Source organism: Mustela erminea, chromosome 11 (genome assembly GCF_009829155.1).
Source record: "Mustela erminea isolate mMusErm1 chromosome 11, mMusErm1.Pri, whole genome shotgun sequence".
In the NCBI taxonomy this organism is placed as follows: domain Eukaryota; kingdom Metazoa; phylum Chordata; class Mammalia; order Carnivora; family Mustelidae; genus Mustela; species Mustela erminea.
In genome coordinates, this window is record NC_045624.1 from 89,463,281 (window position 1) to 89,480,594 (window position 17,314).

The window sequence follows — 17,314 nt, forward strand, 5'->3', positions numbered from 1 at the left end:
TTTATCTGTGTGAACCACAGAATATGGCAGACACGATGATATGTCACATCTGAGATTTGATTCTGAAAGACACTGTGGCTTCTATCTTGCATATCATACGCTCTCATATTTGTTCAGTCTCTCTCTCTCTCTCCCCACTTACTCTGGGAGAAAGAAGTCAACTGCCATGTTGTAAGCAGCCCTATGAACAGGCTTCCACTTGTGGGAACTGAGGCCAATCACGTGAGTGAGCTCTGCAGTATCTGCCAGCCCCAGTCAAGCCTCCAGATGATTACAGCATCTGAACAGCTACTCTGTAATCTCAAGAGAGACTGAGCCAGAGTCACACCCATTAAGCTGTTTCTACCTCTGGATTTCTTTACAATAGTTTGTTATTGCTACCATAAAATTATAAAACTAGTGGCTTAGAACAATAAAATTCACTATTTCACAATTCTATAGGTCCAAAGTACATTGGGTTCAACTGGTATTCTCTGCTCTGGGTGTCACAAGCTTGAAATTAAGGTGTTGGCTACCTGCATTACTTTGGAGGCTCTGTGGAAGAATCTGCTTCCAGAGTCATTCAGGTCTTTGGCAAAACCCAGTTCCATGAAGCCATAGGACTAAGGTCCCTGTTTCCTTGCTAGCTGTCAGCTTCTAGAGGCTGCCCGCCTTCTTTGGCTCCTAGCCTCTACCGCCACCTCACAGTGTGAATCTCTGTGAACCCCCTTCTGCCTCATCTCTGACTCATGCCTTCTGACATCAGCTGGGAGAGGTTCTCCATTTTTAAGAACTCATATACTACACTGAGTCTATTCGGACAATCCAGATAATCTCCCTATCTCATGGTCTATAATCTTAATCATATTTGCCAAGTTTCTTTTGCCAGATAATGTAACGTATTCACAAGTCTTGGGAAACAGAACATGAGCAACTTTAGGGCCTATTATTCTGAGTACCATACCCACAGAAACAATGTGATTTATAAATGTGGTTTTAAACTTGTAACTTCCAGGTGTCATTTACTACACAAGAGACAACCAACCACGATACCAAGAGAAAAGGTACTCTGAAGTTATTAACCAGTATAGTTATATATAAGGTGCTCAATAGATCACATATTCATATACACACATGCACACATGATGCCATCAGGCATCATGCTAAATATTTTTTCATATGTTATCTCATTAAATTCTGCCAATAACCATTTATCATTATGTAGAAGATGAAACTCCTGGTAATTGGTAGAGTTCAGATTAAATCCCAGTTATTTCAAATCCAGACTATACTTACAAAACCTATTTTTCTTTCTCTTTTGTAATCTAAAGTTTCAAGTTATAAAATTTCAAATAACAGATTTTTATTCTAATCATAGTCTTTAAAAATAAGTTTCCACAATTGGCTTTTTTCTTACTGACTCCCCTCTTCCACAAAACATGAAATGCTTTAGTAACTGCGCTTGACACCTGAAATTACTTCTTCCCTGGAAGAGTAACGTGAGTAACGTGCTTACACCAGTGTTCACTTCATCTCAGCGCCTGTGCTTGCTGAGGTCCTTGACTCATGGCGGGGTCGGAGGCGGGGGGGCTATATCCCAAGACCAATTTCAATCTCATCTTACTTGAAGTCTTAGCAACATCGAACAATGCCGACCACTCCAGCCCTAAAGTGCTCTCTTTTCTTTGCTTCCAGGACAGCACAACCTCTAGTGTGCCCTCAAGTCACTGCCTCTCTTGGTCATCTCTGTGGTATTCTCTTCCCATGTCCTCCTTACTTATCATAGTTTCTCAGGGTTCAGCCTTATTTCCACTCCCTCTGGGGGACCCAACTCTATAGCCCTTCATATTCAATTGCCAAGTATACACTGCAACTTTCAGATCTGCATTTTCTTCTTCTCCTGGATTTCAAACACACATAAGCAGTTCCCTATTACATACATACACCTGTATCCAATAAACACCTCAAATTCAACATGTCCCCCCCCACACTTAAACAATCATCCCTCACAAAATCACTCCTCCTAAAAGCTATAACTCAGGGAGCCCTACTGTCCACTTAACTTGTCCAGATAGTCCTGTTCCTCTCACCAAATCTCACTGTTTCTATATACCTTTAAAATGGATCCTATTACTTTGTTCCAATCCTCAATACCCCAATAATTCTTACCGCCATCAACTCTTGCTTAACAAATTAGGTTTCCCCATATCTAAGGTTGTGCTCCCAACTTTCCAAACCACTTGACATTGCTGTCAGCATGATCCTTCTAAAATGCAAATTTGATCATGTTACTTACAGGCCTTAATTGGAATCATCATTGCCCTCCTGTAAAAGTTCAAATCCTCCAACATGGCTTGCATGACCGGTTACTATCTGGCTCCATCACCCAACGCTTCTCTGTCTTCTTCCTTTGTCTTCCCTACCTCAAACTTCTTCTAGGAAAGGCGGTCTCTTTGATCTGGTATTTTTTCACTGATCTGAACAAGCACCCATCCCCTTGATCTGCCTAATACCTAATATCATTCATATCTCTCAGCATATTTACTTCCTCCAGAAAGCATTCCCTAATCATCTCCCTCCAGAGCAGTGCCTCTCTTATGATTTCTTAGTACCTCATACTTGACCTGTATTGACCCTACTAAGTCTAGTATAAGTACTATCATGGTGTATTTATTTATCTGTCTCCCTTACTAAACTATAAGTTTGTTATTTATCATTGTTTACCTAAGCCGCTTACATACCATCTGACACTGGGATGTACTAACAAAGTATTTGTTAAATGATTAACCAAGTGATCAAACTTCCTCTATGGTGATTTTGATTTTAGTTAAAATAATCTCCTGAACAATAGTCATGTCTCCACAACATAAAAGAATTGCAGCTGTAAGTACAACAGTCAAATTGCCCATATTAACATAGTACATTCAGAAGATATAAATGATAGGAATTTCAAGAATTCCCTGGTTTTTAAATGTGACTCTTATAAGAATTATTCCACATGGTATCATTAATGAAAATCTGAAAAATACAGAGAGCCAATCAGGAGAAGTATGGGAAAATGGGCAGGCCTAGGCTCACACATTAGCTAAATGACTCCCTGAACATCAACAATACCAACATGTGTTACACACTGTTGTCTCTACAAATGAACATGTCACTAAAAACCAAGTTATCTTCCAAGACAAGTGAAAAACAGTCAAAACCTAAAATGTTAACTCATCTAATGTTTTCACACAGTAATTTCCCCAGGTAACAGAAGTCATTGTGAAAACACTTTTACTGGTCTCCTTTCTAAAGCTAGTGAAAACAAATGTATTTTTAACTTAACTGAAATATCTTCATTACATCACATGTTCAAAAAAAAGAGCATAACAGCATGGCACAGTTTTGATTCTATCAGTGTAAGAGTTCATCTATGATTCAACAGATTTAAATATCTGACACAGCTATTATGATATCAATAAAGTTCTTTTATTCTAGACTCAAATACCCTCACATCTAAGCATAATGTCAAACATGCATTTAAGAATATTAAATTCTTGTATTATGAAAGCTTCCAGGTCATTCATAGCATCTTTCTTCAACTTTGAATAATTTTGAGTTATGTTTACATATGTAAAACACCCAATTCAAAACTAATTTTAGAAACTGACTCAAATAGAACACTCATTAATGATGCCATTGTATGTCCAACAAAAAGAGGAGGGAGGGGAAAATCCAAGAGTAAAAGACAATTACAAAACTAATCAAACAAGACAAAAGCAAGCAATTAAAATTTAAGACACAAAGCACTGCCAAATTGTAGTATATATGATTGCAAAAGAATAATCAAAGGATAACTGCACCTCGCAAAAAAACACTTAGCACAGAGCATAAATAACTGTTCCATGATGTAGCCACTTAAGAGAACCTAACATAAATACAGTCCTTGAAAGCTTAAAATGATTTCAAATTTGAACTGAACTCAAAAAAATAGATAAAATCTGAAAAGTAAAATCTACAGATGGAAGTCTAGTACTGTGTGTTTTACCTCTGGGAATTGCAGGCTGCACCATGATTCTATTCTTACATTACAAATCTGTTGTGTGGGGAGCGGGGGAGGAATAACTATGTTACAAAAAAAAAAAAAAAAAAGAATAGAACAAATTGTTGTAAGAACATGTAGTTTTTTAATGTGCCTTTATTCTTTACAAGTAACCTTATTCCTTAAAGTCTATTTTTTATATAAATGGATTCATCTATATTTAAAACACCCAATTCCCTTCATGTTTCCTGGTATGAGAATGATCCAGAAGTCACTGCTACTTGACTTATATTACCATTTGTTTTCAAAATCCATAATATCATAAGAAATAAGAGGAAGGGATTCTTTTGTATTTTTTCCTTCCCCATCATTAACCAAACACTAATGCAAATCACTGTCAAGGAGAGGAAAGAAGAGAGACTGGTTGGGACAGCAGCTGTGTTGAAGCTCAGAAAGGACATGCGTTGGCAGATTTGTGAGGTGATGCCTGTGACACAATGTGCCTAGATTTAGTCCGATTCCTGAATTAAAAACAACAACAACAACAACAACAACAACAACCCCCCCCCCCGCGCACGCACACACATACACACACACACACACTTCTGTACTTGACGTTTTGCCTTTTAGAGAACTATATCCCTTCCAACAAAGAACGTCTTTGCTTGAAATGTTTTAATTCATTAGTCTTATTACATTCTCATTGAGGGAAAATGAAGGAAAACATGGCCAAGATCAACTAACTCATAAGTATGTATCACAAAAATATCTTCTACCTATATATTTTTATTACAGCTTAAAAGGAATTTTCTTCCATTTCCAATTTGAATTCAACTTAAGATAAACCACTGTGGTAGTTTGGATTTTTTTACCCTTTAAAATCAACATTTTGAGAGGTCATAAATGCAAAATTTTAAATGGCAGAACAGCAAATAAGCACACACTGATACAGTATAGTTGGGAGAATAAAGGAAGTTAATCCATATGATAGCAAAATGGAACTTAAGTTGTAAATGAACATTGAAAAGGGCTAAAGCAGGAATCCACAGAGTACATTTAGGCTTAAAGGTAAGGATATGTAATTATCTTCTCATGACACAATAAAAGACAGATAAATAACCAAAGAGCTAAACAGGCTTTAAGATGGGATGCATAGGAAGCAAGAAGTTGACAAAATTCAAACCTCTATTTTATCAATGAAGTAAAAAGTAAGGGTTTCTGGTATAAATTAGAGAGAAAGGAAGGTTGCTTGAACAAAGTTGTAGTGATCTATGTTACAGGTGACCAAAGTAAGACCTTTAGACCAAGCATTAAAGCTAAGACTAGTTTTTACATTTTTGAAGAGTAAGAAAAGAAAACAAAGAATTATATGCAATACAGACTGTATGTCGCATACAAAGCCTGAAATATTACTCTCTGGCCCCTTACAGAAAAAGTTTCCCAACCCCTAGTCAATATAGCACCCGTGGAAGAAGGAGAAATGACAGAAGACATAAATTTGTAAATCCCTTAATCTGCATAGCTATGTGATCTTTTCTCCAGCACTGTTATCTTTTTTCTCTAACAGGAGGGAAAAAAAAGTAACAGAGGCACTTATGAAAGAAAACTGTCCAGGTTGAATATTTTAAATGCAAAGACTCTAAATTACAGGACACAAAATACCACCAGCCTATTATTAGACTGTAACATAAGAAGGCATAAAAAGTAAAACAAAGAGTTTAATGACTTAAAGACAGCAGTAAAAAGAATCCCCCAAGAAGGTTCGTAATTAGTTACTAAAAGAAATTATAGGATAATTAGTTTTTAAAACAAATTTGGAATTTCTGTTTCCAACCTAATAGAATAATTGGTATAGGACTTACCCTAGCAACTGGAAAACTGGACAAACTTTATGCTACTGTTTTCAGATCCTGGACAAAAGGAGAGCAAGGCTGTGATTCCTAGGAAACAAATGAAGTGAGCTCTAGTATTATTGAGTCTTTCTGCCTAAATACACATTCTCCTACAACATAAAAGGAAACCCCAGCAAGGCATAACCAATGGTCTATAGATGAGTTCAAGGGACAAATCTGAATTAAGGAAGGCTGAAGTAAATGGAAGGGGAAGCAGGTCAAAAAAATTAAAAAAAAAAAAAAGGCAAGCTAAGCAGAGAAACAGTTCCAGAAATTAGTTTTTAGGATTTCTCGAATCTTCAAAAAAAAAAAAAAAATTGCTATGAAAACATACAGTGAGACTCAAAGAGGCCAGGCAAAGAACAACCAGAAAGCCTGCAAACTGGTCAATTCTCAGAGTTCACAACGAGAGCACTACAACATATTCTAGCTTGAAGAACGAAATGAAGAGATGCCATTGAACACAGGGGCATTCAGTATATATCTTTGAAGGATCATGCCTTAATGGTAGAGCTAAGCTAGTCTTACAGTAAAGTTTCCTCTGAAGCTTACCCCATTTAGCTTAAAAACAAACCTTAGAAGGATCAAGTTGATCCACAAGTAACTTGACTACCTGACAGAACAAAGTACAACATTCTTTACAGGAAAACAACAAAATGCATTTACAGTGTTCAAACACAATGGTCAGTATTCAATCAAAAATTATTATATGACCTCAACCACAGCAACATCTTCCTAGGAACATCGCCAAAGGCAAGGGAAGCAAGGGCAAAAACGAACTATTGGGATTTTATCAAGATCAAAAGCTTTTGCACAGCAAAGGAAACAGTTAACAAAACCAAAAGACAACTGACAGAATGGGAGAAGATATTTGCAAACGACATATCAGATAAAGGACTAGTGTCCAAAATCTATAAAGAACTTAGCAAACTCAACACCCAAAGAACAAATAATCCAATCAAGAAATGGGCAGAGGACATGAACAGACATTTCTGCAAAGAAGACATCCAGATGGCCAACAGACACATGAAAAAGTGCTCCATATCACTCGGCATCAGGGAAATACAAATCAAAACCACAATGAGATATCACCTCACACCAGTCAGAATGGCTAAAATCAACAAGTCAGGAAATGACAGATGCTGGCGAGGATGCGGAGAAAGGGGAACCCTCCTACACTGTTGGTGGGAATGCAAGCTGGTGCAACCTCTCTGGAAAACAACACAGAGGTTCCTCAAAATGTTGAAAATAGAACTACCCTATGACCCAGCAATAGCACTACTGGGTATTTACCCTAAAGATACAAACGTAGTGATCCGAAGGGGCATGTGCACCTGAATGTTTATAGCAGCAATGTCCACAATAGCCAAACTATGGAAAGAACCTAGATGTCCATCAACAGATGAATGGATAAAGAAGATGTGGTATATATATACACAATGGAATACTATGCAGCCATCAAAAGAAATGAAATCTTGCCATTTGTGACAACGTGGATGGAACTAGAGCGTATCATGCTTAGCGAAATAAGTCAAGCGGAGAAAGACAACTATCATATGATCTCCCTGGTATGAGGAAGTGGTGATGCAACATGGGGGCTTAAGTGGGTAGGAGAAGAATAAATGAAACAAGATGGGAATGGGAGGGAGACAAACCATAAGTGACTCTTAATCTCACAAAACAAACTGAGGGTTGCTGGGGGGAGGGGGGTTGGGAGAAGAGGGGTGGGATTATGGACATTGGGGAGGGTATGTGCTATGGTGAGTGCTGTGAAGTGTGTAAACCGGGCGATTCACAGACCTGTACCCCTGGGGATAAAAATATATTATATGTTTATAAAAAAAAATTATTATATGGGCGCCTGGCTGGCTCAATGGGTAGAATGGGCAACTCTCCATCTCAGAGGTTTTAAGTTCGAACCTCTCATTGGATGTAGAGATTGCTTTTTAAAAACAACAACAATCATTTGAACTAGCAAGATGCAAAAAGATGATGGAATTAAGAGACAAAGATCTTAAAATATCTATTACAACTAGGAACACAAAGTCAAGGAAAACATGAACACAATGAAAAAAGAAATGTCAACTATAAAAATTAGTCACATAAAATCTCTAGAGCTGAAAAATAGTTATTTGAACTGAAAAATTCACTGGAAGGGCTCAAGGTAGATCAACCATTACAAAAGAAAAGATCGAAAGACCTGAAATAAGAGCAAACCAAAACTACCTAAACTGAAACTACAAAACAATAAATGAACACAGCATCAGTGGTCCGTGTGCCATTACCAGGAGTCTAAAATATACGTGATCAGAGTCTCAAAGGAGAGGAAAGATGTGACAGAAAATAAAAGTATTTGAAGAACGAATTATTTTTCAAATTTGGTAAGAAAGTCAAAAACCAACCAGCAGCAGCAGCAGCCCAGACCCAAGAATCTACATGAGCCCCAAACAAAGGATGAAGGGAAACATAAAGAAAACACACCAAGGCACATCACAGTGAAATTATAGGATAGAATGAAATAAAAAGAAAATCTGTAAAAGGGCCAGAGGAAGAGAACACACTAACAAAATCCAAAGATAAGAATGACCAGACTTCTTATCACAAACTACACATGCCAGAAAACAACAAAATAACTTCTTCTTTTTTTTTTTTTTTAAAGATTTTATTTATTTGTTAGAGAGAGAGATACAGAGCGCAAGCACAGGCAGATAGAGTGGCAGGCTAGAGGCAGAGGGAGAAGCAGGCTCCCTGCCGAGCAAGGAGCCCGATGTGGGACTCGATCCCAGAACGCTGGGATCATGACCTGAGCCGAAGGCAGCCGCTCAACCAACTGAGCCACCCAGGCGTCCCATTATGATCGAAGAAAAAAACAGTTTTCTACATCAAGCGCAGTAAGTAAAAAACAACAAAAGAAATACATTTTTACCAAGAGCAGAATTTGTTGCCAGAAAGCCTGTGCTCCAAAACAACAACAGCAACAACAACAAAAAGTCAGAGTTCTTCAAATCGGAAGGAAAATACCAGAATCTCTGATGTACTTAAAAAAAATAAAAAGTGCCAGAAAGGGTAAATACAGTTGATCCTCAAACAACATAGATTTGAACTGTATGCAGCCACTTAACACAGCTTGTTTTTATAAATACAGTACTGTAAATGTGTTTTTTCTAGCTTACTTGAAGAATACAGCATACAACCCATAGAGTATACAAAGTATGTGTTAATTGTGCATGTTATCATTAAGGCTTCCAGTCAACAACAGGCTATCAGTAGTTAAGTTTTGGGGGAGATAAAAGTTATACACGGATTTTTAATTGCACGGAGAACAGCATCCCAACTCTCACGTTGTTCACCAGTCAACTATATATAAATATAAATTTTTCTCAAAAATTTTATTTAAAAGATGATTGGCTATTTGCAACAAAAAGTAACAATAATGAAGTTTGTAAATCAGAAGCTATTTTTTTTTAAAAAATAGCATAAAAATGGAAGAGGGACAAAAGAAGTGATAAGATAATAAGGATCTAAAATTATATATGATGTGATCTATAATTTATAAACAGACTGTGTGGTAAGTTAAACATGTATATCATAAAAACCTTAAATAACTACTAAAATAGTAAGACTAAAAAAAATAGGTAATAAGTCAGTAGACTACTTCTCCACTTTTTTTACTCTATTTATTCATCATTAAAAATTAGTTATTAAAAATCCAAACAAAATGGAATAGCAAAAATTACCCCAACCAAAAAAGGTGAGAAAAGGAAGAAAAAAATGAGAAAATAACACATGGAGCAAACAAAACAAATGTCAAGTGGAGGGCTTAAATCTAATGATATGGAAAATTATGTTGAATGTAAATGCTCTGTACTCCAGTTAAAAGACAGAAATCAAAATACCAAAAAAAAAAAAAAAAAAAAAAAAGCCAAAACAAATTATTACAATCTGCAAAAAACATACCTTTAAAAGAAAGATGCAGAAGAGTAAAAAGACTGAGAAAATATGTATACGATGTAAACCACAAAACAAACTAGCTACACTGAAATCAGACAAAGCAGATGTCAGAACAAGAATTAATATTATGGTTAAAGACATACATTTCATTATACTCTTAAATGTGCATATACCCAGTAAAAATACATGATGTAAAAACTGGAAAAAGAACAAGGAGAAATAGACCAGTCCAGAATTATAGTTGGAAATTTTACAACTCCTCTTTCAGTTAAATGTTACTCAGTATAAAGCTAGTAAAACAAACAAAAATAAAATCATGAAGGCTAGAGAATATGGGACCAATGTTATCAATCAACTTGACCTATTTCACTTGTTGACCTATTTAACATTTAAGAAACACTATGCTCAACAATGGTAGAAAACACATTATTTTCAAACATGGAACATTCACCAAGACAGACTACTTTGGGCCATTAAACAAACTTAAATGCATTTTTTAATACTGTAATTTTGCCAATTATTTTCTCTTAATGGAATTAAATGTGAAGTAAATAACAAAAAATTAGAAAATTACCCAATACTTGGAAATTGAAAATTTTTTAAATAACACAGGTGTCAGCAAAGAAATACAAGGGAAATTAACATACTAAAATGAGTGATATACATAATCAGATCTGTGAGATGTCAGTAAAACATTGTACTGAGCATATAGTCGATAAAAAGAGATTAAAGTCTATTAAAGGTACTTTCACTAATGTAGCAGATGGAAGGAAATACTAAAGGTAAGAGCAGAAATCAATAAAACAGAAATAATAATAAGAACATTGTTCACTAAGAACAGTGAAACCAAATGCTGGTTATTTGAAAAGATCAGTAAAATTAGTATGACTCTAGGCAAACTGAGAAAAAGGAAGATACAAATATCCACTATCAGTAATGAAAGGGAGATACAGTGCCAATCCTACAGATAACTAAAATATAGTGAGAAGCTGTTAAAAACAAATGGATGCTAATAAATTAGGCAAATTAAATGATATAAACAAAAATTCAAACTATACTTATCATCAAAACAGACACAAGAAAATAGAAAATCTGAATCCATCATCCATTAAATTATTTCAATTTATAACTAAAAGGTTTAAATAATATAAAACTAAAACCTCCTGGGCTCATATATCTTATCTTTTGAATTTGCAAGATGTGTAATGAAGGCTTGGTTTTGATTTAACATAGGTGTTTTGTTTTTTTTTACAGTTTTTTTTTTAACTAAAAAAAGAAAAAACATTTTCAATTCACTCTACAAATCCAACACTGTCCTGATTCTAAAACCAGACAAAAACATTACAATAAAAGAAAATGGCCGATCAAGATTTCTTATGAATATACAGACAAAAGACTTCATCAAAATATTTGCAAATAAAATCGTGCAATATCTTTTTTTGTTTTTTTTTTTAATATTTTTGTTTATTTATTTGACAGAGAGAGATCACAAGTAGGCAGAGAGGCAGGCAGAGAGAGAGCGGGAAGCAGGCTCCCTGCTTAGCAGAGAGCCCAATGTGGGACTTGATCCCAAGACTCTCGGATCATGACCTGAGCCAAAGACAGAGGCTTAACCCACTGAGCCACGCAGGTGCCCCAAATCGTGCAATATCTTATCGGGTATTCTACCACAACCAAGTGGGTCATGACATTAATCTAATATCATGGTAAATAGCTGCCAGGACAGCTGAGGTTATAGGGCAACCAACCAACTCAAACTCTAAGGAAAAACCAGGTGCCTTGAAGAACATTTAGGACATGAGCACCCTTCGGAAAACAACAGTGGATACCAGTCAAAGTAATCCCTTACAGCTGTTAATGAATTGCTAGAGGCTAAAGGTGTGCCAGCAAGAGATACAGAACCTATGGAGGCCACAAACAAAAAAGAGAAGTTGTATGCACCCAATGCTTCTTCAAAAACCTCAACAGGTATGCACACACACACACACAAAAAGATTAGGTGCAGAGTAAAAGGCACCGCAAGGCACCCCTCCTTGGGAGTGGTGACAGTAGCAGCCACTAAGGGCAAGGCATAAAGTCCAGTCTGGCTCCTTTCTACCATCTCTAATACAAGAGGGGAAAAAAGGCCTGAAACCACTGAACGAAGTGCAACAAATCCTACCACTCTCTGGACATTGTTGAAAATCCATCAGAGCTAGGGTAAGGAAACAGCAAATAGAACAGAACAAAACAAAACCTATACATCCAAGGGAGGAAAAAGAATTAGTCCTACAAATGAAAGGAGGGAAGGGACATTGAGAAATCCCCTTTCCCAAAACCCAGGACACAGCGGTTGCCCGGTGCCTATGACGGCTCTGTTGCTATATCCAAAACAATAATGGATCTGTGTAGAAGTGGCAGCAAACTGGGCTTGAGTAAGCCAAACTGACTGACAACCACAATCTGTTTCCATAGTTTGCAGACCCAAAGAGAGATGTTTTTGATCTGCAGATCTTCCAAGTGGCACACCTGAAGGCTAGGCTATTGGCCACAGCTCGAGAAGTCCCGGGGTCCATAAGAACACCCACAATGCTCTTCAAGGGGTGTACTGGTCAGAGCTATGACAACAGAGTCAAGTGATGACATTCACTCTCAGTTTCTGTCGCTGGCCCTGGCTGAAAAGCTGCAGCAGCAAACTGGATACCACCAGCGTATATCTGGGCTGAACCCTAAGTGAACTAGGCCAAGGTATTTACAGGAACTTCAATAAATCAGGGCTCCACTGAGCTAGGGCCTTTGCTTCAAGAAGTGAGAGATACTATTTCAGGATAGAGATACAGTTTCTCCCAAAAGGGGTCACTTTTGGGACACCAAGATGTCACTAAGGCCAGGCCCACTGCATCACTAAATAAACCATCTGCACTTGATCAGTGCAATTTCTTGGGTCCTTTTCTTGTTAACTGTCAAGTCTGAGTCAAGCTACCCACAAAACAGCAGTATCATGCTGGAGAGTTTGCAAGGAGTCTATGGGACAGGTGCGTAGTTTTCCCAAGACCTGAACAGCAGGCCTCTTCAAAAGAGATGCACTTGGAAGCTGGGTCAGGCAGGTGGCACTGCTGTACTAAGAAATGGCCTGAGTACCTTAGCAGCCCTGTGTCTTTAACTAAAGCTGTGATTTTCTTTTCTCTCCTCTAGGGATAATCCATTGTTTGTGCTGGATCACTCAGGAAGGGGACATGCAGCATCCCACGAAGGGAGAATCTCCTGTGAACTCATAAGCATTCACAGTGTAAGCATGTAGAAGTAAAAATGGCAATACCAAATATACATTTGGCAGAGGAAGCCAGAACAACAGTATATTGAACAGGCCCCCAGACTCCACCCACACTCTAGCTTTTCTTGAATTTGACTGTTTTCCCCCCTGCGGGAACACAGACCAAGGAATTTAACACATACACAAAAGGGACTATAGCCACAGCTGCCAGGAGAAGACATTATTTTCTGACCGGGAGCACGGGGAGTACATCATAGTGGGGAAGTGGGGGAGGCTAGCCTGCGCAGGAGGACTGAAGTGGTGGGAGGCTTTTCTTCTGCTTGGCTCCTCACCCTGGGGTCAGTGCAACTTCCTCCCCCGTGCCTCCCAGCTCCTGCAAGAGCCTGGGCATCCTTAGTTTGCCCTGTGCACACTGCCACAGCTCCACCGTGCAGCCCACAGAGCCTTCAGCCTCCCTTGCCACCTCCAGTGCTTTCTCCCCACAGGACCAGGTAGGCTGGTGTTTGGGCCCCCTATCCAACAGAGCTGTAAAAGTTTGAATTCCCCCCACCCCCATCCTTGATGTTTCCCTACCATACTAGGCTTTACCCTAAGCAGCTGAGATTAAAGGGAAAGAGATGAATCAGGGGGTAAAAAGAAGGGCTCTGCACCAATAAGCAAGAGTTACGTATATGTTCAAACTGCCTACTTGACTTCAAAAAAGAAAGTTATAATGTATTCAGTCTACTCATACCCATTGCTGACACCTTTTGGCCCAGAGGCTTACTGCCTTATTGACCTAATAACATTCTTTCCTTCTCTAGCCTAGAGAGTAAGCATCAACCAAAGCATCATTCAGGCAGCTCTGTTCTAGGTCTCACTGCTTAGCCTCTAAATATTCATCAACAGGTAAGTCAGCAGGGGATCTACTAGCTTCCCACTTCAACAAGAGCATTTGCTACTAAACTGGCCCACAAGGGCACTTGTCTTTTCTCTTGCAGGAAGCTATGTTTCTGTCAACATCACGTCTTTATTCTAAAACTGTCAAAAATCACGATGGGTCTACGATTTTACGATTTACAAGTTATGAAGCTAGTCTGTTTTTGTCATGGATGCTGCCAGAAGACCTAAGATGACTTGGTCACCGGGAAAGGGCCTTATCACCCATGACACAGCAAGAAGTAAGAGGACAGTTCACCTTCCCACCCAAGTTCCTTTGGCAGAGGGGCCTAGATGAATACTCTATATACAGTGGATTTGCATTATAGCCAAATGACACTGAGCTTTAAAATTGACCATTTTTATAACAAGTAAGGAGTCCTTACTGCATAGCTCAAGATTGCTAGCTTCAAACACAACCCTGAGAACTGGTCCAGACAAAGAACACTCAGGTTTTTGTAATCTTGGTATACCCAGCAATACCCAGCAGACCCCAGGACATTTAGGAATGCTCAGTGCTCCTGGCAGAGTACTTCTCCCAATACATTCCTATCAAATCTAATATCAGAATATATTATCTAGTTCATCAACTGACTTGGTTTCAGGATACAGAAATGAATGTGATTTTGCATAATAAACTACAAAGGAGAATTATAGAAAGAAAATGAAGCAGCAGAAAAGCAAGAAGAGAAGCCAATGAAAAAAAGGCACAAACATGACTGTATAATTCTTTGACATAAGTGTAAGAGAAAAATATCAACAAAAAGCATCCATAATATTTAAGAATGTAAAGAAGATAAGTCAGTGAAAATAGAAACCCAAAAAACTTGGAGCAGAGGCCCAAGGGGACAAGGCCCCCAAAACAACATGCCAACATTAGGACAACAAACAGAAATTAAGAAGTAGTAATAGTCACAGAGTCCAAAATCTAGATTTGGATGAGAAAATGGAAGGGAAAGTCATGTATTTATTTTTATAATATATGTGATGCTGACAACTGACTTACAAATACATAGTGTAAAAAATGAAAATGAAAAATTTTAAATGTCCAACTTAGGTTAAGTAGAAAGGCTGGGAGGAACATTTTGTGGAGTTTTTCTGTTAAAAGAATATGGTTCTTATGTATATACTTTATCTAATTATAATCAGTTTTCAATTATTCTCATACCAATAATGAATCATCAAGATTATTGACTCTCTGCTACCTTGGCTACTCCCCATTTGATGAAGGTTTCAGCAGATGGTCCATTTCTATTTTTCTGGTAAAACATTTGCTGTGAAAGAAATTTAAAGTTGAGAAGCCAAATGAAATTTCTGAATTGCCTTTCAACCAAAATAATCCTTTCTTCATTGGGCTTTAGTATCAGAGAGAGTTGAGAGTTAGCTATATTAAGTATTCATTGAAAAAGCACCCTTGAAGCCATACAATTTAAAAAGTGCATTTTTCAGCAGTTAGGAACTGCTTTTGCATATATATTTTACAAACAGTTTCAAAGCACTTTTCAGTTGTCACTAATTATAATATTTCACAAAGTTGAATTTTTTTTTATTTACAAACTCAGAATCATCTAAGTAGCAGCATCAGAAGTAGACACAAGCTGGATAAAAATGACCTGATATGAACAGTGCAATGTAAATGTGAACAACAAATCACTCTCTCACATTCACGGCTGTTCAAACTTAAGGCAACAGATGTATGCAATTAAAAATCAAAGACTTTCATATCAAAAATGTTAGGAATTGAAATTCTTATGCAATCAAAATATTTATAACAAAAAACCCCAGAACTTAGTGAAAGGATTTTAACGGAGATATTTGGGGGCGTAGATTCATATCTATAACCTAGGTATCATTTGTAAGGTAAAACTGTTTTTCTAGGTCATCAATTAGCTAATTAATAATTAATCTATAAAATTATTTTATAACAAAATATCTGGTCTTAAGTCACCAACTGTTTAAAATTAGTATCTTCTATAAATACGAAATATATTAAATGCAAAAGTGTAAAAATTTGTTACTATGGAAATAAAAATCTTTGTAATTCTGACATATAATTTGAGACTAATTTTTTCGTGAAAATAGTATAATCTAATTCTGAATCATGTATTTTAGATATTTTCATCTGTGTTAAAAACAAAACAAATGTAGTTAGGATTATCCTGCTAATAAATCACTAAACCAATCTGTGATTTTTAAAAGGAAAATGATACTAAATGTTGTGTGCAATAAAAATAATTGTTGTTTGTGGTATTTTGTGTATCCTTAATCACAAGTCACTTACTTGCACGGGGAATAAAATGCAATGTCCAAATCTGAGCTTTTTTGCTGCCATTATTTCTTACAGAGATAGAATTTGTTTTTTTCAAAAGAGTCTAACTTGGGAATACTGTATTACAGAGAGCTAAAGAAAACACAGAAATAAACTTCCACAAAAAGTATCAAAGCTATATTGTGTCCCAAAGAATGCTTGACTTGCCAAAAGTCATATAACTAATAAGCGGTGACTGAACCCAAATCATCCAATTTTAAGTCCCAAGTATCTTCAGAATTTTCCAGAAAGGGGGCCAACTATGGGGAGATGGGGGAAGGGGGAGGAAGTCACAGAGGTCCAACACTGGCTCTGCTACTAACCTACCTAGACTTTTTCAAGTCCTTAAACTTCTTTGAGTCTTGGTTGCCTCTACTTCATAGGGGCATTTTGATGATCAACATAAGTATACTTGAACTCTTTGGCAGAAAAGCACTCTGTGCATTTCACTACGTTAATGATTTCTTGTCCCCAATACAAGTTTCAAATGATGCTAATATCTTTCCTCCAATTTTAGTTTGAAGCTCTGGTTTTAGTCTGAAGCTTAAAATAACACGGTGTGTCCCTGTACTTGCACACTATCTTTCAACATGGTTGGCATTCTAACAACATCCTGTTCTGCAACCTTCAAAATGCATGAAAAGTAGCATAACAACATTTTAATATTTAGCATTACCAAGGCCGTGCATAAAATTTTAGGAATTCACATCAAAATTTTCCACATTACTCTCAACTTCTATACAAATGCAATTCAAAACTCACATACTACTCAGCCAGCCCCCTGTGAAGCTTAAACACTTCAAGATTACAAAAATGTATACTGCTTTTTTAAATTATAAAAGAACAATTCCAGTTACAAATTAAAAATTTAGCATACATTTTTAAAAATGAATTCTGATATTCCTAAAATAATGGAAATAGGTGATGATCAATATGCTAATAATTCAGTCATTTGCAAGGTCTTCTATTTTGTGAACACAGAATCCAGC

General features: G+C 37.0%; 1 protein-coding gene across 3 annotated transcripts in view; it reads right to left on the minus strand.

Annotated features, from left to right (window-relative positions):
• The window catches only part of COG5 (component of oligomeric golgi complex 5), a 293,532-nt gene that overhangs the window by 195,839 nt on the left and 80,379 nt on the right, over positions 1-17,314 (minus strand). The window lies entirely within an intron of this gene.